We start from the raw sequence: 24,786 nt of genomic DNA, 5'->3' as shown, positions 1-24,786 counted from the left end.
TCTGAATGAAACAACTTAAGGGAGGACTTACTTGGTTTCGTAGTTGCAGGAGCCTTAGTCAGTGGTTGGCTGGCCCCATTGTTCAGGTTCTGAGGTGAGACAGAACTTGATGGGAGAGGGCATGAGAGACAGGGCACTCAGCAGCTGGAACAGCAGAGACGAGAGCTTTGAACAGATTATGGTTCTCTCCAGGGACCTCTGGAAGCATTCTTATGTCCAATAATGCCATCAAATTAGGAATCTGTCAGTGGATTAATCCACTGGAAAGGTCAGAGCTCTGCCATCCTGTTCACCTCTCTGGTTGATCCACTAGCTAGAGACCATGCCTTCAACACTACAGCCTTTGGGTAGGCACATGTATCTGGACTGTAACAGAGTGCTCACCTTTCACATAGACAGGTGGAACTCGGAGCAAAGAGACGGGGTCTTGCTAGGTTGCCGTTGGAGTCAGGATATTTCAGCCTTAGCCATCTGAGAACATGGTTCGCAGGTACACACCAAATCCTGCCCCTGTGCAGTTTTAAAATCAGTGAGTGTCCTGGAGAAGATAGAAGCTAAGAACTCGGGATTCCTGTAGGCTGACAGTTTTGTTACTTTAGCCCTGTGTGAACAACCGAAGTGCTCTCCTGGCTTCTCTATTCTTCATCAACAGTGTTCTGTACAGACCAAGTTGAAGCTTAGCCTCTGGTCTGAGTCCAGATTGGAAAATGCCCTAGTTAAGTAAAGTTCTGAGAGCATGAAAACCTTTAAAAGACCCCACCCTGCACCTGGACTCTTATCCTCATGCTGTCTTGTGAATAAGGTTTTTATAATTCGATTGCCTTTTCAAGTTCTCAAAAAGAAGTGGTCTACTGCAAGCTCTTTTTTGTACTTACACACGAACATCTGCCTATTATTTTAAAAAATTCCTAGAATTCTTGATTTGGGGAAATAATTTTATGCTGCTTTGTGTTTAGGTATTAATGTTGTTAGATTTTAGTTTTAATGCTTTTTAAAAATCATTGTTTTTAGAAGTATATATATCTTAAAATTTGCTGAATTAAGTATACAGGTTGAGTTTTAACAAATGTGTACAAATAAATGCAGCTATGTCCAATACCAAGAAACAAATTCTTTTCACCCTCGAAAGTTTTTTGTTGTCTGGCAGTCTCTGGCTTATCTTCTGTTTGCATGTTTGCCTTTTCTGTGATGCTGAAGTGGAGCCATGCAGTCTGTCTTCTAGGCCAACCATTCATAGCTCTCATGTCACTAGTTCACCTCTTTTCATGTAGGATGTGGTTCTGTTGTGTGGGGTATGCATGTAATGTGTTTATCCAGTTATGAGTTAATAGACATTGGGCTGCTTCTGGTATGGGACTATTATAAGAACTTTCATTTCACTTGGGCAAACACCTGAGAATGATATTAGCAGGCTTCATAGTAACTGTGTGTTTGACTTTATAAGATCCTGATGGAGTTTTCTACAGTGGCTTTGTAGCTTTACATTCCTTGCACCAATCATTGGCAGTTTCATTTGCTCCTGGTTTTGGTGGCCTACACTCAGTAATGTTAGGATATTTGCATTTTAGCCATTTTAGTGCATGTGTGTAATTAGTTACCTTGTTTTGGTTTTCATTTGCATTTCTAAAATTAATGATATTAAACATATTTTCAACTGTGCCATTGGTATATTTTTCTTTTGTGAAGTATATGCCCAAATCTTTATTTGCTTATTATTGAGGTTGAACAATATACCTTGCCTTAAGTATATTTTATTAGAAGGGTTTATTTTGTCGGATATTAGATAGTTAGAGTTACAGAAATTATCTCCCAACCTGTTACTTGCTTGCCTTTTTATGTTTGTTAACATTTTTGAAGAGAGTTTTAACTATGATTTTAGATGTATTAATTTGTTTTTCTTTCCTTTTCTTTTTTTCCTTTTCTGTTGTTGTAGGTTTTTGTTTGTTTGTTTGTTTGTTTTGAGACAGTGTCTGACTACGTAGCCCTGACTGTCCTAGAACTTGCTTAGTAGACCAGGCTGCCCTCAAATTCACCGAGACCTGCTTCTTTCTGCTTTCTGAGTGCTAGGATTAAAAGTGCACCACTGTACCTGGCAATTTTTTTCTTATGCTTCATGTTTTTTGGTGTCTTAGCTAAGAACTATTTTATCTCATGTCTGTCACAGAAATTTTAAGGGTTTTGTTTTTATATTTAAGTGTGACGTAGGTTGATTTTTATATAACGTATGAGGAAAAGATTAATATTAAAAACTTACCACATAGTTACTCAGTTGTTACCATGATTGTGTTTCATAATTGTGAAGTTTAAATTTATAGTTAATAAATAGTATTTTTCAAAAAATAATGAAGCATTAATATTTAAGAGACAAGCAAAAGTTTTTAGAAACCTTAGTGGAGGATTTTCATGGACTTCTGTCAGATGATACTATATCAGATGAACAAAAAGCAAAGCTGTATATAGTATCTAAATGCACAAGTTATGATCATAATTGGGTGGTTAGTCTCTGTGTAGCCTTGGCTATCCTGGACTTGCTTTGTAGACCAGACTGACCTCGAACTCAGAGAGGTCCGCCTGCCTCTGCCTCCTGAGTGCTGGGATCACAGGTGTGCCTGCACCTGGGTAGGGTAGGTAGTCTTAACTCTGCTTTGAAAAGAAAGGTTATTGTACTTACCTTCAGAACATTTGTGGGAAAATATTAAAAAACTAAGTATTGTGCTAGATTATAAAGTGAGTTGATTTTTACCCTGACACACAAACCTGAAAGTTGTATATATTAATGGAGTACCATGTAATGTTCACTACATGTATATATTGCATAGTATTTTAAGTCAAATTATATATTTCTGTCTTCAGACTTTTGTTTTGTTTTATGATGGAAACTTGATCAGTCTTTTTTGTGGCTTTTGGAATTAGTAGTGTGTAATTGCTGTCTGTAGTGATGAATAATGTTCAGTAGTACCCCAGAGCTGTACTCCCTCCTGTCCGAACTGTAAATTGGTACCCTGTAAGTCAGCCTTTCTCCATCCACTACTGTCTCCTTAACTGACCTCAGCCTCTGGGAACCACTTTTGTAGTATGAACTAGGAGATCAATGTTTTCGATTCCATGTGTGTGAAATCATGTAGTACTTACTTGTCTTTCTGTGCCTCGCTAAATCTAGTAACCATCCATATTATAACAGATGAAACGGTTTTGTTATAGCTGAGAAGTACTATCATATATGCATACCTCTTCCTTTAAAAATCTGTTGGTGGATGTAATTATTTCCATTTTATTGGTTAATATGGAGCTTGTGTGTGTGTGTGTGTGTATATATATATATTCAAGAGAAACCTATGTTTTTATGCTCACTATATAGGTTTCTCTTGAACATTTTGTCTTCAGTTCCTTTATATACAGTTGTGGAATTGGTGAATTATTGTTAATGTTATTGAGGGATGTCACACTGTTTTCTATAGTGGCTATACTAGTTTACATTCCTATCAACAGTATGTGAGAGTCCCCTTTTCTGTATATCCCTGTCAGCACTTTTATCTTCTTTTTTGATATTAGTAATTCTTAATACAGTGAGGAGATAGTTCATTGTGGTTGTGATTTGTATTCCCTAACGAGTAGTGATGTTGAGCATTATTTCCTGTACCAGTTGGTCATTTGTGTTGTTTTGCTACTTTTTTCTTCTATCTCTTCCTCTCCTCCTGATCCCTTGTGAGTGTGTGGTGTGTGTGTGTGTGTGTGTGTGTGTGTGTGTGGATGTATGTGTGGATGACTGCAGATTGAACCTAGGGCCTCATATTATGTAAGAGGTGAGTGACTGAGCCATACCCTTCACCCTCTTATATCTAGTTTTGAGAAATGTCTCTTTGCTCTGTTGCTTCTCTGTGTGTTGAGGGTGCACATGCTCATGGGTGCTCACACTTGCTGAAACCAAAGGTTGACACTGAAAGCTTCTTCCTCAGTTACTTGCTACCTTGTTCTATTTTTCTTTTTTCTTACTGAAATTTTCTTTATGCGCTGTCTTTTGGTCATATTCCCCCAGTTCCTTTCAGATCCTTCCCAGTTCTACTCACCCAACTTTATGTTCTTCATTTTCTTTCAAAAACAAAACAAAAATCACAGCACCCCCAGGAAATCAACAAGCAAAAGACCAGTAGGATAACAAATGGCAAAACAAAGCAAAAATGAAGCAAAAAGTCCACAAAATAGAATTGTGGTTTGTGTGTGTGTGTTTGTGTGTATGTTGGCCATCTACTGCTAGTGGGGCTTTTTTGAAGTGTGGTTGATATACCCAGTGAAAAAAACCAATGTTCCCTTTCCCAGTGGATGTATCAATTGCAGATAGCTTCTTGGTTAGGGGTAGGATCCTGTTACCACGTTGCCCTTTCAGTGCTGGTGCCCCATCTGGTTTGCACTTGTTGTAGGTCTTGAGTATGCTGCTACGGTCTCAGTAAGTTCACATACGCATCATTCCTACTACATCTGGAACATACTATTTTCTTGAAGTCATCCAAATCTCTGGCCCTTGAAGTCTTTCTGCCTTTTCTCCCCATAGATCTTGAGCATTGTCTCTCACTTTCAGCATAGGTTTTTGTGTTAATTTCCAGCTATAGCCAAAAGCTTCTCTGATGTGAGTTGTTGATACCTTGTTTTTTGAGGTGCCTAGAACTCACTGATTTGGCTGGTCTGGCTACCCAGCAAATCCCAGGGATCCTCCTGTTTCTGTTTCCCCAGCTCTAGAATTAGAAGTGTGTGTTACTGTATCTGGTTTTTTATGTGGTTTCTAGAGATTTAACTCAGATCTTAATATCCTTGTAGAAAAAACTTAGTCTTTTCAGCTGAGTTTTTGTTAGTTTTTGAGGCAAGTCTTACTGTGTTTCCCAAGCTGATCTGGAATTCCTGAGCTCAGGTTTGCTTTGATCTCCTTTAGAATTTGGGGATGTACTGCGTTGGAAAGTAAAGTTAGTCATTGTATAGACTTAAAGGTCTTTGTGATTATTCTTAAATCAAGGACAGAATGCTTACTTAAGGTACAGAATTAGTACTTGTTTAACTAAACTTAGAACATATTAAAAACTCATTTTTTCAGTAAACACTTGATGCTTTATTTGCTTATGTCTCTAAGGATTAATACACAGTCTAAAAGTCTAATAGTGACTGTTTGACATTTAGCCCAAGCTATGGCTGTGATTACCAGCATTGAAACAGTCACTTTAATGTTATGGTTTAATACTTGATGAGTCCAGTGAAGCGTAATTGGAATAGCACTACACCTGATACAAGGGCTTTCCTCAATCTCTTACACCCTTCTCTTTGTGTATTAAAGGAGGTTATTGGTTTGTCTTTAGGTCCTCCCTGGTTTAACCTTTTATTAAAGGCCCTGAGATTCTTTCTTCAAGATGTTACTAGAGTGCTTTTCTTTAGTTATAAGTATAAATTTAAGTATTATGCCAGTCATGAGGGACTTGGTTTTATTTACAGTAGGCTCAGTTCCTAAAATAGTACCTGGCCATAGGCTATAGTTAGTAATTATTTTTGTATATAAGTAATTACATATTATTCTTTAATGTTAATAAATTTATTGGCCTATTTTTTTAGGTGTTTGTCCGATCTTGATAGGGTAATTCTGATTTTCTAGAATGATTTTTAAGTGTTCTTTTTGGGGCTTTGAAGATTGACGGAGGACTGGTAGATAATTTGTAGAAGTGAAGTGAAATGGCATTGGGCCTTCCTTGTTGTAATCTACTTTTACTTTTTAATTTAATAATTTTGAATTATCTTTATATCTGTTTACTTCCTGAAAAAAGCAGAGACTTCATCTCATATACTGTCATTCTCTGTTCATATTGTCATCATCTGCCATGTAACAATCTACTTAATTCTTTGAATGTTGCTGTGAAATAATAATGGAATACTTGTATTTCTTAGACATTGTATATTAAATCCTCTGCTTTGTAAGAGGAGGATGGTGGGACTTCTTTGCATTTCCTCATCTTATCCCGTTTTCTTCTGTACCTCAATTTCTACTTGTTGTTTTTGACCAATGTGATAACATATATCCAGTTTATTTTTATTTCATTTTTTTAAGAATGAAAGCTTTCAGGCTTTGCCAGTAAGGTAACTCTAAAAGCTGAACACAGGAACCTTCACTTAAGCACCTTTCCACCCTACAACTCCTCATCTTCTCTTCCAGGTCTCCCAGTATTATGGATCATTTCCTTTTATTTAGAATTTCTAATGCTTTTAAAAGCTCTATAAGAAAAATACTATGTATATACAAATATATATACACATATGCATTCTTAATTTAAAATTTATATTGGTTGCTTTTGATAACTTTGTGATTTTAAAAAAGTTGGACTTAAGTTAGTCAATTTCCAGTTTAAGATAAACTCATCAAAGTCAGAGGGCTTCTGTAACAGTTTTACAGAAGACATTTGTCCAGTTGGCTTCAGAAAGCTTGTGCTAGGAAGCTGGCCCCGACTCTGTCATTGTAATAGAACTTGAGAGGAGACTAAATGTGTGTCCTTCTGTGTCTGCTGGGGCCCTAATGAGGAAGCACTATGACCTAAGAATTTGGAACCCACAGTTCTTGCTGAAGCCTTTGTCTAACCTAGAGAAACATTTCCTTTGCTTTGGCAGAGGATAGCGTCCTCCGCCCCATACACAGGCTATTGGCTAAAGACTGCTGTGGTCCCAGATAAAGAAGAAGGTCTGTGCAGTTTGCTTCTCATTGCCTTCGACCTAACAGCTATAGTCAGGAGCTTTGCACAGCCTAAGAGGTTTGCAAGTCCTCTTCTGGCAAGACCCATCTTACATGCAAAATGATTTGTAAGACTTAAATAATATATATGAGGAGAAACCAGAGAAACAGGTTGTGGGAATGGTTTGGAAAATGTTGAGCTGAACAAAAACTTGGAAAGAAGGAAGATTATTGATGTGAGGTCACTTACTAATGACCAGGCACTGTATGTCTTTCAAGGGCTCTGGTTCTCTTAGGTAATCAGGTTTGGCAGCAAGCACCTTCACCCACTGAGCCACAGCTGGACTAAAATTATTTCTGTTTTTGTATATGTGTGTGTGTGTGTGTGTGTGTGTGTGTGTCTGTGTGTGATGTGTAATATGTAATGTATATGTGGAGGTATACTTGTGGAGTTGAGGCAACGTGGGTGTTGGTCCTTGCCTTCTGACTTGTTAAAGACAGGGTCTCTTTGTTTGCTGCCAGGCCAGCTGGCCCCAAGCTTCTAGAGATTCTCTTGTCTCCATCTCCATTTCACCACAGCAGCACTGGGGTTCATAGTGCAGATATGCCTGCTGCATGGAACATTATGTGGATTCTGGGGATTCAAACTCGGGACATCGTACTTGTGGAGTGCGCATGTTGCTGTTCACTGAGCCTTCTCCACAGCCCAGGTCTTTATCTTAGGGTCTTTAGTCACAGTAATAAAATACCTTGATTTTAGTCATTTAGAGATGGCTGTGTTAGCAGAATCAGTGTTTGTTGAGGACTTGTTTCCTGCTTCAAAGATGGTTACCTCCTAGCTTCTTTTCACATGTAGAAAAGGGAACCCAAGCTCCTTTAGCACTTCTTATAAGGGTACTAATCCCATTCATTCCCAGAGTCGCACATTGTAATACTGTTAAATTGGGGGATTAAGTTTCCACATGAGAATTTTGTGGGGTACCTTTAGATCACAGTACTGGTAAGTCTGAAGCAGAGTACAGCTAGCCTTTCCTCTTACTTGTTTGTTGTTTTAGCTAGCTTTGAGTTTACCTTCCTGGCTTAGCCTCTCAGGTGCAGTGATTATAAACGTACACCATACCTCCTGCTTCCTGCCATCTAACTTAAGCATGTTGTAAAGGAAACACTCAAAAGAAATATTAGAATTTTAATAACCCAGAAAGAAAAACTGAGGTATATTCTTTCTTTCTTTCTTTCTTTCTTTCTTTCTTTCTTTCTCTCTCTCTCTCTCTCTCTCTCTCTCTCTCTCTCCTTCCTTCCTTCCTTCCTTCCTTCTCTCTCTCTTTCTCTCTCTCTCTCTCTTTTTTTTGTTTGTCACTGATATGAGAAACTCTTTTTCTTGTTTCCCATGTTTATCCAGACAGTCACATTTTCTTTATCAGTGGTATAGATTTGTGCAACCACGCTGCAGTCAAGGTGAAAAACTAGTCTACCACCGCCACAAAGATCTCTCAGACTACCTTGTAACTTAGTTAAGTGTTTATTACATCTTTGCTTTGTCTGCTCTTCTGTCTTCCCTGTCGTTCACTGTTGTCATGTCTTGGTACTGCACCCTTTCTTCTTGTTATCAGCATGTTATTTGTGCCTCAGGTTTCCTCTTTTAAAGTTCAAAGTATCTCCAGACTTCTTTGAGCACAACCTATAGCAAGAATTATGTTTAATGGTATGGCCATAGTACTCACATATACATTCAAACATGTATCTGTATTTAGGAAATAACCCTTCCCTGAATTCAGGAACTAACTCCTTACTGTTACAAGATGACATTTTGTTTCATTTAGCAGTATGATTGTGACCCTCTGTGTTGCTGGACCAAAAAAGTAAAGGCACTTGCACTCTTACACTTTGTTGGAATTGTTCTTCATAAAGTTTGTATCAGTTTATGCTCTTAGTGTCCAAGTAGAACATCAATGCCTGTGTAGCTACTTTAAGTGCGTTGAATGTTGATCTATGCTCTCAAACCAGTCATTACCTAGGGATAAATATCCTATGCTTTATTCAGAACAGGAAGAGAGAAGCCTTCAGCTTTCCTTAGATGTGTCATTTTTGTTACTGAATTTTACATTAAACAGTCTTGTTTAATGAATTTCAGAAACTACACATTATAAATTTTTAAACATTTTATTTGGATATTGTGAATTTATAAAATGTTAGAAAGATCCATCGAATCCCTTACCTGGTTTCCTTATTGTTGACATCTTATATAGCCATAGTATGATATCAAAATCAGGAAATTGACACTGGTGTGCTGTGTGTTTCCACTGTAATTGTAGTTTACCAAATGTGTAGATTTGTGTTACCACCTTGCATCAAGGTACAAAACTAGTCTACAACTCTCAGAGGACCTCTTTGTAGTTACCCCCCTCGCCCCCCGTATCCCTAGCTCTCGGAACCCCTAACCTGTTTTCTATCTCTGCATTAAAATTTCAAGAATGTCACATAAGCAGGGCATGGCAAAACATACCCGTAATCCCAGAGACTGAAGCAGACGGATCATGGATTTGAAGTCAGTTGAGTTACAGAGTGAATTCTAGGTTAATCTGGCCTCCACAGTGAAAGCCTGTCTCAAAAACAAAGCAAACCAAACTAAGCTTATAAAAACAAGCAGACATACAAACTGACTCATGTAGTATATGACCTTTTAAATTTTGTCTTTTCTCAATGTAGCACTCCTAAGAAACCATCACGTTGTTCTTTGGGTCTCCCCAAGTTGTTCCTTATTGCCGAGTAGCGCTCCATTGTGTGGAGGCACAGTTGGTTTAACTGTCTTTTGTTAGGGTACTGTGGTCTTTCCACGTTTTCACTGTTAGAACCAACGCTGCTATAAACAGTGATGTCAAGATGTTTCTGTTTGAGTATCAATTCATTTTTCTATTATAAATACCAGAAGTGTAATTGCTATATTGTCTGTTTAAATTTTTCAGAAACTGAAGTGATCTTTCCAAAGTACAAGACCGTTTTACATTCCCCATAGTGTCCAAGAAACCCATTTTCTATATCCTCATCAGCATTAGGTATTGTGTTTTTGCATTTCTAGTAGATGTGTAGTGATGGCAGCCCATGTTGGCAGGCAGGCAAGCAGACAGACAGACAGGAAAGGGGGAAGCCTGACAGACAGGGAGGCATGCAGGCAGGCAGACTTGCTTCCTTGCTTTTCCTTTGGTTTGGGGGATTAATTTTAGGCTCTTGGCATTTGCAAGGACAGCCCTCTTTAATTTCATTTTGAGACAAGATCTCATCAGATTGCCCAGGCTGGCTTTAAAACTTGAAATTCTTCTGCCCTAACCTCCTAAATTGGCATGAAGGAACCAGGTAGTCTTTAATTTGCATTTCCCTAATGATGCATTAGGATATTTTTATATGCATATATCATTTATATCATTATCTTCTGCAAATGTTTATGTCTTTTATCTACTTTCTAACTGTATTGTTTAGTTTGTTACTGTTGAACTTTGAGAGTTCTTACTGTATCTTTTTTAGATAAGTGGTTTGCAGATATTTTCCCCAGTCTGTAGCTTATTTTTTCATACTCTTAACAGTCTTTTGTGAAACAAAAGCTTTCAGTTTTGATAAAGTTTAGTTTTCCAGTTTTTGTTTGCTTGTGGACCATATATTTGAAGTCTCATTGAAGAACTGAGCCAAGATTTTCTCTTTTCCAGATCAGTGGTCTGCATTTAAATGCATGATATATCTGGGTGCTAGAGAGGTGGTTCAGTGGCTGAGAACACTCCCTGATCTTCTAGAGGACTGGATTTAAGTTCCCAGGACTCTGAGTGGCTTGCAACCATCTACATCTAGCTCCAGGGCTGGTTTTCCTGGCTGCATGTACATGACTTACCCCCTCCCTCTCAATACACTTTTAAATGTAGATGTATATTGAGTTTCTTGTATGAAGTTTGAAGATCAGGTCAGGCGTCTCTTAATCAGATTTTCTTTATTTCCTATGGTTTTATATCAGATTTGTGCTAGTACCATTGTTGAAAGGTTATTCTTTCTCCAGTGGGCTGCTTTTGATTATGTTTTGTTTTTATCAATACTGTTGTCTACTTTTGTGTTAAACTTAATCTGTTTGCTCACTATGTCTGTTTCTTTGGTAATCCTACACAGTCTTGATTACTGCAGTAACATAATCTTGAAATCAAGTTGGAGTCACTGCTGACACTTACTCTTTTTCAAAATTGAATTTAGCTATCCTATACTTTTCCATTTAAGGTTTGGAATCATCCTGTGTCTGTCTAAAAAAAAAATCATCTTAATTGGCGTTTTAATAGGATGCTACTCAGATTAAAATATATATATATATGTATATATATACATATATATATATGTATATATATATAACCTTTTAAAATCTGGGCATGGAAAGGTGACCCGGTGGACTAGGACTTGCTTCCCTTTTAGAGGGCCCAGGCTGAGTTCCCAGCACCCCATGGTGGATTTGTCATTTCAGTTCCAGGGGATAGGGAACCTTCTTCTGGCCTCCACACTGGACGCTGCACACACGTGATACATATACATACATGCAGGCAAAACATACATATAGAAAATAAAAATGAATTTAGAAAACAAATTTTTAATGTAGAAGTCTTAATCATATTTTGCTAATTATAACTAAGTATTTGTTTTTAAGTGATTGTAAGTGATGTATTTTTTACTTGCTTTCTGCGTAGTCTTTAAAAATTACTGTTTGTGTCATTAAAATAGTACTTGGTAGACAACACATAGGGCTGCTGTGAAGATTGAAGTAATATGTAAAGCACTTAAAACAGTGCTTTGAGCATAGTAAAGTTTTTGGCAATTATGAATTAGTGGTTGAAAATGTTTCCTTCCCCTCCTTCATTTTCTGCTTGATGAGCCCCTGATGGTAAGATGACCACTTCACCTATCAAGGCTGGCTAATCATCCAGGGTAGTCCTATAGTCAGCCAATGTAGACTCTTCCTGAGATTCCTCTCAGAGCCTCTGACCCAGTGCACAGCTAGTATACTGGAGTCGAGAGTTGAGGGTGGAAGACTTTGGCTTTTAAGCCCTGTGTAACTGAAGGCAATTTGCTTCATAATCTGTTGTTTTTTTCTCCTTTACTTCACTTCTCACTTTATTTTCTTGCCTGTCTCACCCCCCCTACACGCATACACACAGGCACACGCACACGTGGGTTCACATACACAGCGCACACATACATGACTCTCTGAAAATTACCCTGCGCTTCTTTAATTTTATACAGCTATGCAGATGCCATGTTCTCTCTGATAACTGACTTTTGAATGTGCTGTTCCTCTCTGGACAAAACCATATTTTCTTTCTAGAACTCATTTCCTTTCTTTATTAGGTTTTAGATCATAGCCATGTGTACATTAAATGCCCATTTTTTAGGATACTTCGTATTGCTTCATTTGTACTGCTGTCTTGGTCTCTCTACCCTGTGGTGGTCCTTCAAGCTGTTTAATCCATTTGAAGTTACTCTACACTGAAGTGTAGATATTGATGAGATCTATTATGTTCATTGCCACATTTCCAATTTCTGGCAAATAGGAGCACCCCTACAAATCTGTTTTAAAATAGTAACAATGGATTCAGTGTTATGCTTGGGATTTGGTAAGCAACTGCTCTTGTTCACGTAGTTATTTTTCATTTTTGGGTACACCTCAGAGGCTGACTTTGTCAAATTGTAAGATACATGCCTTTGGGAAGCTTCACAGTCCTTCTAGATCAGTCTATGAACTTGATGCCTTCACTCAATGCCTTCAGGCTTCTTTTTGAGCTCAGAGTCTTGCCCTTTTTCTTTCTTATTTCTTAATTGTAATATGGTGGCATTTTAATGTCCTAGTAGACATTGACCAGGGAAATATAAATGTATTTGGGGCATGGTCTGCTACTTTTCTTTGTGGCTTTTATTTTAAAATCTTTACAATTTTCATGTTTATAAGGAGTATATATTAGTCAGCCCCAACTGCTGTGACAAACTTACAACAATTTTTAAAGGGGGAAAGTTTTACTTGGCTTAGAGTTTTCAGAGGTTTTAGTTCATGTTCAGTTTGTTCTGTTGCCACAGGTCTGGGGGGAGGCAGAGCACCATGGCAGCAGGAGTGTGGAGAAGGTGCTTATTTCATAACAGATAGGAGAATTCTGGGCAGAAGAGCTACTTTTCAAAGGCATACTCCCAGTGACCTGGTTGTTGTAAGTAGGTCCCATCTCCTTATAGCTCATCAGCTGTGGATTAATCAGTCCATTCATGAGGTTAACATTCATGATTCAGTAGTACCACTCACTGGGACTAAGCCTCTAATATGAGCCTTAGGAATCATATAACAGAATGAAAAGTAGTTGAAATCCAAATGGATTTTCTTTTCTTTTTATTAATTTCTGAAAATTTCCTAATTCTCTCTCAAAAATGAGAGTTATATTTTTCCATTTTCTGTGACAAAGGGGGTTTATTTGCAAATGGCTGTATAGTAAAATAACAATTATTTGTCAGGCTTTATTCCTAGAGATGAACAGTTACCATGTTTTAGTATTTTACATGTAAATGGCTGTATTATTTGTATACTTTCTGTTTTTCCATTGCAAGACAAGGACCAGTTATGTGCTGCAACTTCAGTTCACATCAGAGGTCTGCACACTGCTAAGTTCAGCATGGAAGCTGCCCATTTCTCTGTGGCTCAGAGACTAAGAGTAATGTTTGCTTAAACAGAAACAGAAGAGCAGAAAAACCCTGTAGGAATACTGTGATACATAAAAAGGATGAAGTTCAGATTTAGTGTTGATTTTACTAAGATGTAGCCACTCTTGTTTTGTGCGGACTCTGTGTGCCTGCTTTCAAGCTATAGTGATAGTACAGTTGGTGGCAGCGGAGACTTTAAGACCCTTCTGTACTGTCCCTTAAAGTAGCTGACCCTTCTAGACACAGGCAGTTTTACCCTGTTAGAAGGAAGACCGGGATTTTAGTGTTCACCCCTCTTGTTCCTCTGGAACACTTGTTAGCGACTGTGGGGATACTCATCACTGTAAATCCAGTTCCTTTTTGAAAAATAGAAAAAACTATTTTTGTGTGTGACGACTGGCATTTGGGGGTTGGCTACATTAGTCATTGTACATGTTTTGTTCACCACTGATTGGTCTCCCACAACTAGCAATAACTTGGCACGATTGGATAGAGTGGTGGTTGAATGAAAGAAAAGGCTGGTTGGAATCTCATGTCCATCAGATAGGCTCAGTCATAGTATTGCCAGCTTCTTAAAAGGTTTGCTTTTGGTATTTGAGGTGTTTTTGTTAAATGGAGTAGCATTTTGATGAAAATAAATTTTCTTTAAATCTCATCTTTATAGAGCACTGTCAATTCACTGACTAGATTTATTGCTATAATTAAATGTATATTTTTTTCTGAAAGCTTTAAAAGGCAAGGTGAACTACTGTTCTAAGAATAAATTAGCCTCTAAAAACATAGAAGCTACTTCATTGTAAAGCTTTAGTGTGCATGTGCTTGCACACACACACACACACACACACACACACAAAGCTACTTATTTTTTTAATTTATTTATTTTTTATATTAATCACAGGTTATTTACTTTGTATTCCAGCTGTAGCCCCCTCCCTCCTTCACTCCCAATCCCACACTCCCTCATCTTCTCCCTGCCCCTTTCCAAGTCCACTAATAGGGGAGGACCTCCTCCCCTTCCTAGCTTATCCAGTCTCTTCAGGCCTAGCTGCCATGTCCTCTTCTGTGGCCTAGCAAGGCTGCCCCTCCCTTGGGAGGGGGGTCGAAGAGCTCGCTGTTGAGTTCATGTCAGGAATAGTCCCTGTTCCCCTTATTAGAGAATCCATTTGGACACTGAGCTACCGAGCAGGGGTTCTAGGTTATATCCATACATGGTCCTTGGTTGGAGAAACAGTCTCATGAAAGACCCCTGTGCCCTGATATATTTGTGGCGCTCCTGTACTCTCCAGGTCTTACTAACTCCCCCTTCTTTCATATGATTCTCTGCACTCTGTCGAAGATTTGGTTATCAGTCTTAATATCTGCTTTGATACACTGCTAGGTAGAGTCTTTCCGAGGTCCTGTGCTATAGGCTCCTGTCCTGTTACTTGTTTTCTCCTATATCCAATGTCCATCCCATTTGTCTTTCTAAGTAAGGATTGGTCATCTTACCCCGAGTGCTCTTTCTTGTTTATCTTCTTTAGATGTATAGATTTCAGTATATTTATCCTGTCTTATAGGTCTACATAAGTGAGTATATACCATGTGTGTCTTTCTGTTTTTGGGACACCTTACTCAGGATGATCGATTCTAGGTCCCACCATTCGCCCTGCAAATTTCATGATTTTTTCCTTTTTAATTGCTGAGTAGTATTCCATTGTGTAAAAGTACCACAATTTCTGTATCCATTCCTCAACTGAGGGACATCTGGGTGGTTTCCAGGCTAATATGAATAAAGCTGCTATAAACATGGTTGAGCAAATGTCCTTGTTGTGTACTTGAGCATTTTTTGGATATATGCCTAGGAGTGGTATAGCTGGATCTTGAGGAATCACTATTCCAATTTGTCTGAGAAAGCGCCAGATTGTTTTCCAAAGTGGTTGTACAAGTTTGCATTCCCACCAGCAATGGAGGAGGGTTCCCCTTTCTCCACATCCTCTCCAACATGTGTTGTCACTTGAGTTTTGATCATAGCCATGCTGATGGGTATAAGGTGAAATCTCAGGGTGGTTTTGATTTTCATCTTCCTGATGGCTAAGGATGTTGAACATTTCTTTTAAGTGTTTCTCTGCCATTCTACAATCCTCTACAGAGAGTTCTCTGTTTAACTCCGTGCCCCATTTTTTAATTGGATTACTTGATTTGTTGCATTTTAACTTCTTGAGTTCTTTATATATACTGGATATTAGCCCTCTGTCAGATGTAGGGTTGGTGAAGATCCTTTCCTAGTCTGTAGGCTGTCGTTTTGTTCTGATGACAGTGTCTTTTGCTTTACAGAAGACAAAGCTACTTATTGATAGGAAAATTTGTATATGTTCATGTAAGTTTGCTGAACTTTGCCAACTCTCCACCCAACCTTATTTTATAATAGAATGTGTCTGCACAGTTTCCTCAACAGTTCAACTTATAAAATCTTATTTTACAGAATTTAAAGATAGTTTACAGGATTTTTAGTGAAGGAAAATTGTTATAGATTCTGAAAATATTGGTAAGTGAAAGTAAAATAAAACCAACATCTATTTATCTCTTTTTGAATATTATTTTTTATTTATCCTCTGTATAGATTATATTCCATTATTAAAAGGGATATAATCATCAATTAAGAGGAAAATTTTATTTTTAGGGGAATTGCAGCTCTTAAGAAATACTAGAAAATGATGGGCCTAGTGAATTTAATGATCAGTGACTCTGAAGGTGCTATGTAAAAATTAGTTGTGAAATATGTAAAGTACAATGGCAGAAGCAGAGTACATAAACTTTTTTTCACTGATCAGAGTCTAGAACTCTGGTTAGATGGCAAAAGCCCAGCATGAGAAGTAAATCATAGGCAGCAGGCAGGGGCGGAAGTCAAAGCTGAACAGCCCCTTCAGCGGTGCATGGAGGAAAACACTACAGACTAGTAGGACAGATAGCATGGACGTAGCAAAGGGGGCTTTCCTCTTTTTCTTTCCCTGCCCACCCTCAAACACTTAGAGTTGCAGTTTTATTTCCATGGTGCCATAAACGTTCAAAATGCTGAAGGAAAAGTGCCTTTGGCTTAAAGAAGTGGAAAAGCTTTCTGGATTTGGAAATAGTAAGAGAAGGCAGCTGTTTGTGTGTCTAAACCCACAGGGCCAACCATATTCAAGCTACTTGAGTTCAGAACAGATCCCAGAAAGCAAAGCCCAGAGAAGTGACCTACAAAATGAACCATGCTTGGATTATGCATGGAGATGGTGACCCCAAACAGTAAGGCAAGCGCTTTGAAAATGGAGCTTGCGCGGGGACCACCACCCACAGAAGGCTACTTAGAACTTAAAGTCATATTAAGTTCAGACTAAAGTCATATTAGGTCCAGACTTAAAGTCATATTCTCCAGGGGTTCTTGCAGTTGTCCTGTGGCAATGTTTGGAGTGTCTGGAGTACAGTGTACATTTTCTTGACATACAAAGCAAAGGAAATTATGCCTCTTCTCAAGGAAACCATGAGAAGAGATAGAAAATAGAATTATAAGAAAGACCTTAAACAAGACTTGAGTTAAAGCTAAGCAGTTGTATGAGTAGAAAATAGGTTTTAAGGGTTTGCATCTAATACTTCAAAATCCCATGAAAATTAGAATATGAATCAAATAGAATTTCAGAATTGAAGAATGTAATATGTGAAGTGTAAATTTACTGTATGGGTTCAGCACAATGGAAATGACAGGAAGGAGTAAGAGAACTTGAAGATAAATAAGTGGACGTCTCCAAGCTGTCTCGTCTACATCAAGGTCTGCTTTATAACTTAGGTTCATGTTGATATCTGAAGTCCATCACAGCTTTGTGCTGGTGGAGTAGTTTTTTTGTCTGCACATATGTGAGGACATCTGCATTGTCCTCACATAATTGTTTCTTAGCGGGTCAAAGCTCTGTGTGCAATTTGAACCTCATCTGCCTTGTCATACTACAGATTCAGAGGGAGACTTGACTTGCCACAAGACAAAGTAATCAGTCAATGACTGAACTAAATACTCATGTGAGGGACTAAAGCTACCCTTGTATGTTTTTATTTGAGCACTTTGAAGGTAGGTTAAGATGGATATATATGTACACACACCTACATAAATACACACACACATACATGGGGATGGGTATCAGCATGGGTCTTGGCACCTCAGTCACCTAAATCTCAAGATCTCTCACAGGGATATCCAGGATTACCTCCTAGATGAGGCTACGTCCTGTGAAGTTGATAGGGTTAGTCACCATGGCACGGCCATATTGAACTTTCCATTCTTTTTCTTACTTTTTTCTTTTGGATTTTTGTTAAGATCATGCTGGCTTTGTAATAGACTCACTTTGAAATATTCACTTAAGTTCTTTGGAAGAGTTTGAGGAGAAAAGATGTTAACTCTTCAGGGTTTGATAGAATCAATGAAACCAGTTTGGTTCTTTTTGTGTGTGTGTGTGAGTAGTTTTTGATTATTGGTGAATATATTTATCTATTCCGATTCTTTTCATGTTTAAGTCTTGACAGGTTGTGTATTTGTAGGAGATTATCCAGTTTTTGTTTGTCTCATTTGTTGTTATAATGTCTTACAGTCCTGTTTCTGTGATTTAGTTGAATTTTCTATTTCTCATTTGATTTATCTGAATCTACGTAATAGACTCGAAAGTGAATCAGCTTAAATGATTTTTTTAAAAAAAAAGACTTAGCTTTTTTGATTTGGGGGGTGGGCCTTATTCTGATTGACCTTTATTTCCTTCCTTGTGCAGACTATGGACTTGACTGTTTTTCTTTCTGGTTCTTCGAGGTTTCTATTTTCCTTTTTCAGAGCTGCATGTTGGTCCCAAGGCAATGGGTACATCAAGGCATGTGCTCATGGCAGAGCTGCACTCCAGATGTGGTAGTTCTTACTGTGGGTACTTAAATGCTGCACTAGGACGGCCAGACCCATGCACTGTGATGGTTTCTGTTTGTCGCAGAATAGTAGATAATTGCCCTGTTGATTTGGTCTTTAGCCCTCTGCTTTTGTAATAGTGTGCTGTTAAATTTGCATGTTTGTAAATTTCTGTTTTTATTCTTTTGTGGTTAAAAAGTGTACTTTAGACTTAAATTTGTTAAAACTTGTTTTATAGCATGTGACCTGTTCTACAGATTTTCTCAGTGCATTTGAGAAGAGTGTACATTCTGTTCCATGAAATATTCTTTTTGTATGTTTGGTCTGTAATTCTGCTTTCATTTTTAGCAGAACGATCTGTCCATTGTTTTATTTCCATTTACTCTGCTTCTTAGATTTGCGTGCTTTGTTGATGGGAATATACATTTATAGTTGCTGCACTTTTGAGTGATATCATCTGTGTGTGTGTGTGTGTGTGTGTGTGTGTGTGTCCTTATCTTGTGACAGTTTTTTACTTAAGCTCTCTTTGGTGTGTAGGTATGGTCACATATGTCCTGTTTCTGTTTGCCACCTGACCTATCTGGAAGGTCTCTCCGTCTTTTTACTTCTAGCCTATGTACTTTTAAATTCTAAAGTGAGTCTTATTGGTACTCTGTGGTTGGATCTTACGCATTGCACTTGAGGACATACTCCTTTATGTTAGTATAATTTCTTGTTTTCCAGCTCTCTAGTTCTCATCTTCCTCTTTCCTTGCCGGTTCCTCTGCATTTGTTATTTTCTTTTTATATTATTTTGCTTTCACTGCTTTCACTTTTCCTGTGTATTTATAGAAACACTTGTTCCTCCTTGGGTATTATAAAGTGCAAGTCTCTGTAAACTAAAAGTTTGAATTGCATGCAGAGATCTCCTACTTTGTTACTGATGTCACTCCTTACATTTATTTATATTGTATGTTCATTAGGATTCTTGTGTAGTTTTTAAAAGAACTTGTGGTTCAATTTCTGTAGAGAATTAAAAGTGATTTATCTTGCTTATAATTTTTCTGTGTTCTTTTTTCATTTTATTAAAAATAATTTTTTTTCATAATATATCCTTATTCTGATTTCCTGTCCCTCAGCTCCTCCAAGATGTCCCCACCTTCCTTCTTATCAGAATGCACACCCTTTTTGCAAACAGGCATCTAAAGAATAATAATAAAATAAGATAAAAACAAACAGAATAAGACAAAACAAACAAAAAAATTAGCCAAAGAAAAAGCACAAGATACATGTGAAGACGTAGAGACTCACAGATTCATACACATGAATTCCCTAAAAGCACCAAACTAGAAGCCATAATATCTCCTCAAAAGACTTGTCAAGATTTTTTGTTTGTTTTAAAGCCTTGTCAAAGCTTAGGAGACAGAGACCTTCAGAAACGTCATTGAGTTCATTATATGTTGCCCATCTCCTGTAGGCATGAGACCTACCCTTAGAGAGCCGTGTCGACCTCCAGACTCCATCGGAGAGGACTGGTTGTCACTTGTGAGTGTTATCAAGTGGACATAGCTTCTGGGTTATAGTGGGGCTGAGTTTACTTTTCCTCTCATCTGGGACCCCATCTGGTACAGATTTGTGCAGGCCCTGTGCATGCTGCCACAGTCTCTGTGAGGTCATGTGTCCATCAGGCCTGCTGTGTTTAGAAGGCTTTGTTTCCTTAGTGTTCTCCATCCCCTCTGCTTCTTAACATCCTTTGTGCCTCCTCTTCTCTGGGTTTCCTAAATCCTGAGGGGAGGGATTTGATGGAGACATTCCATTTAGGACCGAGTGTCCCAAGGTCTCCATTTCTTTACATTGTCCACCCGTGGCTGTCTGTATTTGTTCTCATCTACTGCAGAATGAAGCTTCTGTGATGATGGCTGAGAAAAACTGACCAATGAGGGTAGCAGAGTATTACTAGTAATCATTTTATAGCTACATTCCTTTGGCAGAACAGTCCTATTTGGTTTTCTCCTAGGTCTCTGGCCTTGTTTGTAGTTTTAAAACTATTTTTTTAATGGAATCAGTTTATAGAATTTAAATCTTATTGTACGTTTTTATAATAAAATTCTAATTTTTGCTGTTTAAGAATTAGTTAAAATGTTTTTTTTGTGATAATTGTATATAAATTGGATACATTTAGCATTTCTGTTTCATTTAAACAGAGTTTTGATGGTCAGTTCTACGGAGGAAGGCCCGTGGGTTTTGGAGATTCCATTCTACAGATCTAAAAAGTGAAAAAGGTAAAGGCATCCTATAATGCTCCATTGAATTGTTTTTTTTTTTTTTTCCCCAGAAAAAAATATGTAAAAGAATTTAGAAATTACTTGGTATACTTACTTAAGGAAAGGATTATTTAAAATTTTTCTTTATGTTAAGTCCAACTCAGAACATTTGCCATTCAGTAGTCACTGTTTATGTATTACTGTAATGATTACATGATGATCCCTGTCTCAGGAAGATTACATTTTCAAAGAAGACAAGTAGTAAACCAGTGCTGCCAAGAAAATTAAAAACAGATACTAGAGCTCGGTGGTGGCCGTGTTGAAAACGTCATTTTAGTTGTGAGTGAAATGGCAGCTGCTAAGCCTTGTGTAGCTCTGAAAGATTAAAGAAGCTGCATTGTCAGTGGGAACAGAAATGACTGGGATGCTTGAACAGAATATAAATGTGGCTGGAGTGTGTCCTTGCCAGATGATCAGCTTGCACAAGAAGATGGAGTAAAACACATACAGGAAGGAAGTCAGATCCTCTGATTAAACTGTGTTATATTTTGGACACCTTGAAAACCTGTAGAAAACAGTGTACTGAAGAGAAGGCTTACTGGGCAAAGTGCTTACTATGCAAACATGAGGCCTAGTCTGAGTTCAGATCCCTAACTCCCACATTAAAAAAAAAAAAAAAAAGCTGTTGTAGCATTGTGTAACTGTAATCCCAGCACTAAGGGGTGGAGACAGGTGGATCCCCACTATTCCCTATCCAGATTAGCAAAATTGGTGTGCTTCACCTTCAGTCAGATTCTCTGTTTCAAAAAGTTAGCTAGAGAACAATAGAAGAAGACATACGTGTCAGTCTCTGGTTTACATACATGCACGCACCTGCACGTACATGTGCATATACATAACATACATTACACACCTATACAAACTGTAGCTATGTAGATATGGTGGCACATGCCTTTTGGAGAGGCAGAGATAGAGAATCCAAAATTTGAGGCCACTCTGGGCCACGTGGTAACCTGTCACTAAAAAAAGAAAAAAAGAAAGTAGTCTGTATTTAAGGTTCTAAAGTTGGAAATCAGGACTAAGATAATAGGTTTAGGAGTTGTTGGCATAAGAAGTGCTTAAAAGTTTGTGTTCGGTTACCTAGGGTTCAGTATTCAACCCTAGTACAGACTGATATTTATTATAGGAGAAGCAGTGGTCATACAAGTAAAGAGAAGAGATCATGAATTCAGTACAGAAGTGATCATCTACATCACATCTACCAAGGGATCATCTAGAGAATCAGGGAACCAGCCCTTGCATATAGCAGTGCAGTATTTGTGACTACAGTGAGCAGTCTCAGTGAAGGGTATGAATGCAACCTTAAAAGTGGTGAGAGAGCATTAATTCCTTTATGTACAACTAAGGCATGAGCTACATTGGCTAAATGATTATTCAGGGTCTGAGCAGTCTGCCCAGTATGACTCATGGCTAATGCCCCGGTGGTAGCTCCAACAGCCGCCAATGAGATGGTAGTAACAATGGTGGCTGTAGTTCCAAGATCTCTTTTCTGTCTGAAGAGAGTCATAGCGTGAGGGGCATCAACGGGCACAGGCACCCAGTGAGGCATGCGAGTAACCAGGGCATACCTAAATTTATTAGCATTCCAGCATTGGGCAAAAAAGCAAGTATCATTACCACAATTACTTGGCTCTATCTGGCTAACAATGAATAAAAATGGGGGATATAAACAAACAGGTGTGGGCTTATAGGAAATATGAGAAGCCTTAACCTCCTTGTTGGAACATCCTGCGTCAGTTCTAGAACTAGCAGTGGTGGTGTCCGAGGTCTGAGTAGGTTCAGGAGACCATTGCCCTCAGGGGCGAGACATGCTCCATGCCAGTTGACTAGCTCCATGTTTTCCTCCACTTTTTGGATACCATAAAAAGCTAAAATGTTACGCTCAGGATGCGAGGCTAAGCACTGCACTCAGGGTCAGCCGCTTTAGACCCAGAGAAGAGCATGTCTGATTGCATGCGGGTTGATGCCCCAGGGCCCGCCTCTGAGAAAAAGGTATCGGACAGGTCTGATGCTCTTTGGGTGGATGACACCTAAATGAACATCAGTACAAAGTCCCAATTTATTTCTAATATCAGAGATCAGACCTCTGCTCTTGCCTGATGCGTCTAAAACAAAAAGGGGGAACTGTAGAGAGCTGCGGAATGCTGTGCCTTAAAGATGGAGCTGGTTTCTGCCTTCCACCTTCCCGATGGTGAGTGCTCTCTGTCAGGAACAATTCCACATTTGGCTAAGGCTGAGGATCTGGCTTGCTTCCATGTATGTGGACCTATCTGCATTGCCCCCGTGGCACGCCTGGGTTGGCTACCCAGAGGCTATTTAAGCTGTGGGCTGGCTTTCCCCAGGGTCCGAGGATTGTTCAAGGTTCCTGAATAAACTGCATTGAAAAAAAAAAGTGGTGAGAGAGAATGAGGACATCTAGACTGGGTTGGCAAACACTGTAGCTTAATTTTGTGTCTGGAAATCTCCTTACAGCCAGTGTGTTAGCTCCTTTGTCACTGGTGTAGTTCCTGATATAAACTGTTTAAAGACAGACTTCATGGTGATTATATTGGATTCTGGTTTCAGTAGACTGTGGTTATTTGCTTTTGGGTTTCTAGACTCGTGGGAGGTTGAACATTAGCAGGAACATGAAACAGAGGAGGGAGCAGGATACCGGAAGAGGCAGGACAAGACACAGCCTAGGATCTGGCCACCATTGACCTACTTCTGTCACTAGGCCTCACCTCCTAACTTTTAACACCTCCCATTAATAACTTCAGATATGGGTCTGTCAAAGGACTAATCTGTTTATTAAGTCAGACCCCTTAGTATATATGTGACCCTGGCACTACCCTGTCAGTACTCCCAGAGGCTATGCCGTTAATCTCTTAGATCAGATCCTCTCAGCCTGTCACAGGGTCACCTGAGACCATTCTCCATGTCAGATATTTACACTATGATTCACAGCAGAAGCAAAACTACAGTTAGGATATAACGACAAAACAAAAACCTCATATGGGGTGACCACATGTGAGGAACTGTATTAAGGCGTTGTAGCATTATGAAGGCTGAGAGCCACTGTTGTAGACATTTCTTAATCTAGTAATGTCGACCAAGATCAACCAGTCACAGCTAAAGAAAGAAAAGTAAGTTTTGCAAGTAATCCAACTTCACAAGGACATCGAGAATGTGAGAAATTAATAGCAACAAAATTTTGCGCCTTGGAAAGCAAAAGAAAGTGTAGTGCATTTCTTAAACTAGCAGTGGGAACTCTGAGAAGCTTCTGTCTCCAGAGAGCCTCTGAAATTGCCATGAATTTGAGAGCACTTTTTTATTTCTGGAAATTAAAGTGATAGTGGCACTAAAACAGAGTAATTGGTTGCAAATATATTTAAAAAATTTCTTTCTTTTTTTTTGACTCTGAAACTGTTGTGGCAATTTTGGAATTTTTATTTCTTTAGAAAACACAGAAATATTTTAAGAATACATTTTCATTTTAGTCCCAGGTGTGGGGATATAGAGCTGCTTTGGACTGTCTGTAGCAGCGGTCTATGATTTGCCTAGTGCTCTAGCTGTATATAGCATCTGCGATTGTATGATGTTTGGAATTCTGGGAACTTTTCAGAGGATCTATAAATGCTAGGAGGGGTAGGTGACTGTTGGTTGTTTCGGGAGATTGGTTGCAGGATTATCCTAATTTTCCTCTCCCCACTATCCTTGTTTCTTTCCTCTAGTGTTAGCAGGTAAAACGGGGTGGGGGCAGGCAGAGGTGTGAGGGAGAGTCTGAGCTGAATGGAAGTTTTGAAAAATAAAAGCAATGTGTTAAAAATAGAGAGAAAAGTAAAAGTTAGATAAAATGATTCAACTGTGTCGTATCTTCCATATTCAGATAGTATAATTTTCAGAAAAGTCAAGGAAACAAAGGAAAACAGTAAATAGTGAGTGATTTAAGAAACTTTGCTTGAATGAGAGGGTATAAATTACAGCCTACAGAATGACTGATACCAGCTAGAAAATTAAATGGAAAATAGGATACAAACAGAGAGGTGACTTCCAGGGTGAAAGAAGTCAGTCACAGTAAAAGGTGTAATAATAAGTGTTATTGAAATTTTGGTAATTTCTCTTTTGGTAAGCAAAAATTGAGTAAATAAAAAAAATGATGAAGTCATGATGTGTTGGTCAGCTTTCAGTCACCCTGACAAAATACCCAAGATA

At 38.5% G+C, this 24,786-nt stretch overlaps 1 protein-coding gene across 8 annotated transcripts in view; it reads left to right on the top strand.

The window, feature by feature from the left end:
- Clock (clock circadian regulator) overlaps positions 1–24,786 on the top strand; it is an 87,269-nt gene that overhangs the window by 5,656 nt on the left and 56,827 nt on the right. For 4 of the 8 annotated variants that reach the window (XM_021650886.2, XM_060380780.1, XM_060380779.1 and 1 more), the window contains exon 3: positions 20,473–20,550. The exons of 2 other annotated variants lie outside the window; for them this stretch is intronic. The gene's annotated coding sequence lies outside the window, so the exon portion shown is untranslated. Of the gene's footprint in view, positions 1–19,745; positions 19,814–20,472; positions 20,551–24,786 lie in introns of all 8 variants that reach the window. 2 more of the 8 variants (XM_060380776.1, XM_060380774.1) reach the window with 1 other exon arrangement.

This window comes from Meriones unguiculatus, chromosome 3 (assembly GCF_030254825.1).
Source record: "Meriones unguiculatus strain TT.TT164.6M chromosome 3, Bangor_MerUng_6.1, whole genome shotgun sequence".
In the NCBI taxonomy this organism is placed as follows: Eukaryota; Metazoa; Chordata; class Mammalia; order Rodentia; family Muridae; genus Meriones; species Meriones unguiculatus.
Note: the sequence above shows the minus strand (reverse complement) of the source record. Positions and strands in the feature narration are given on the sequence as shown.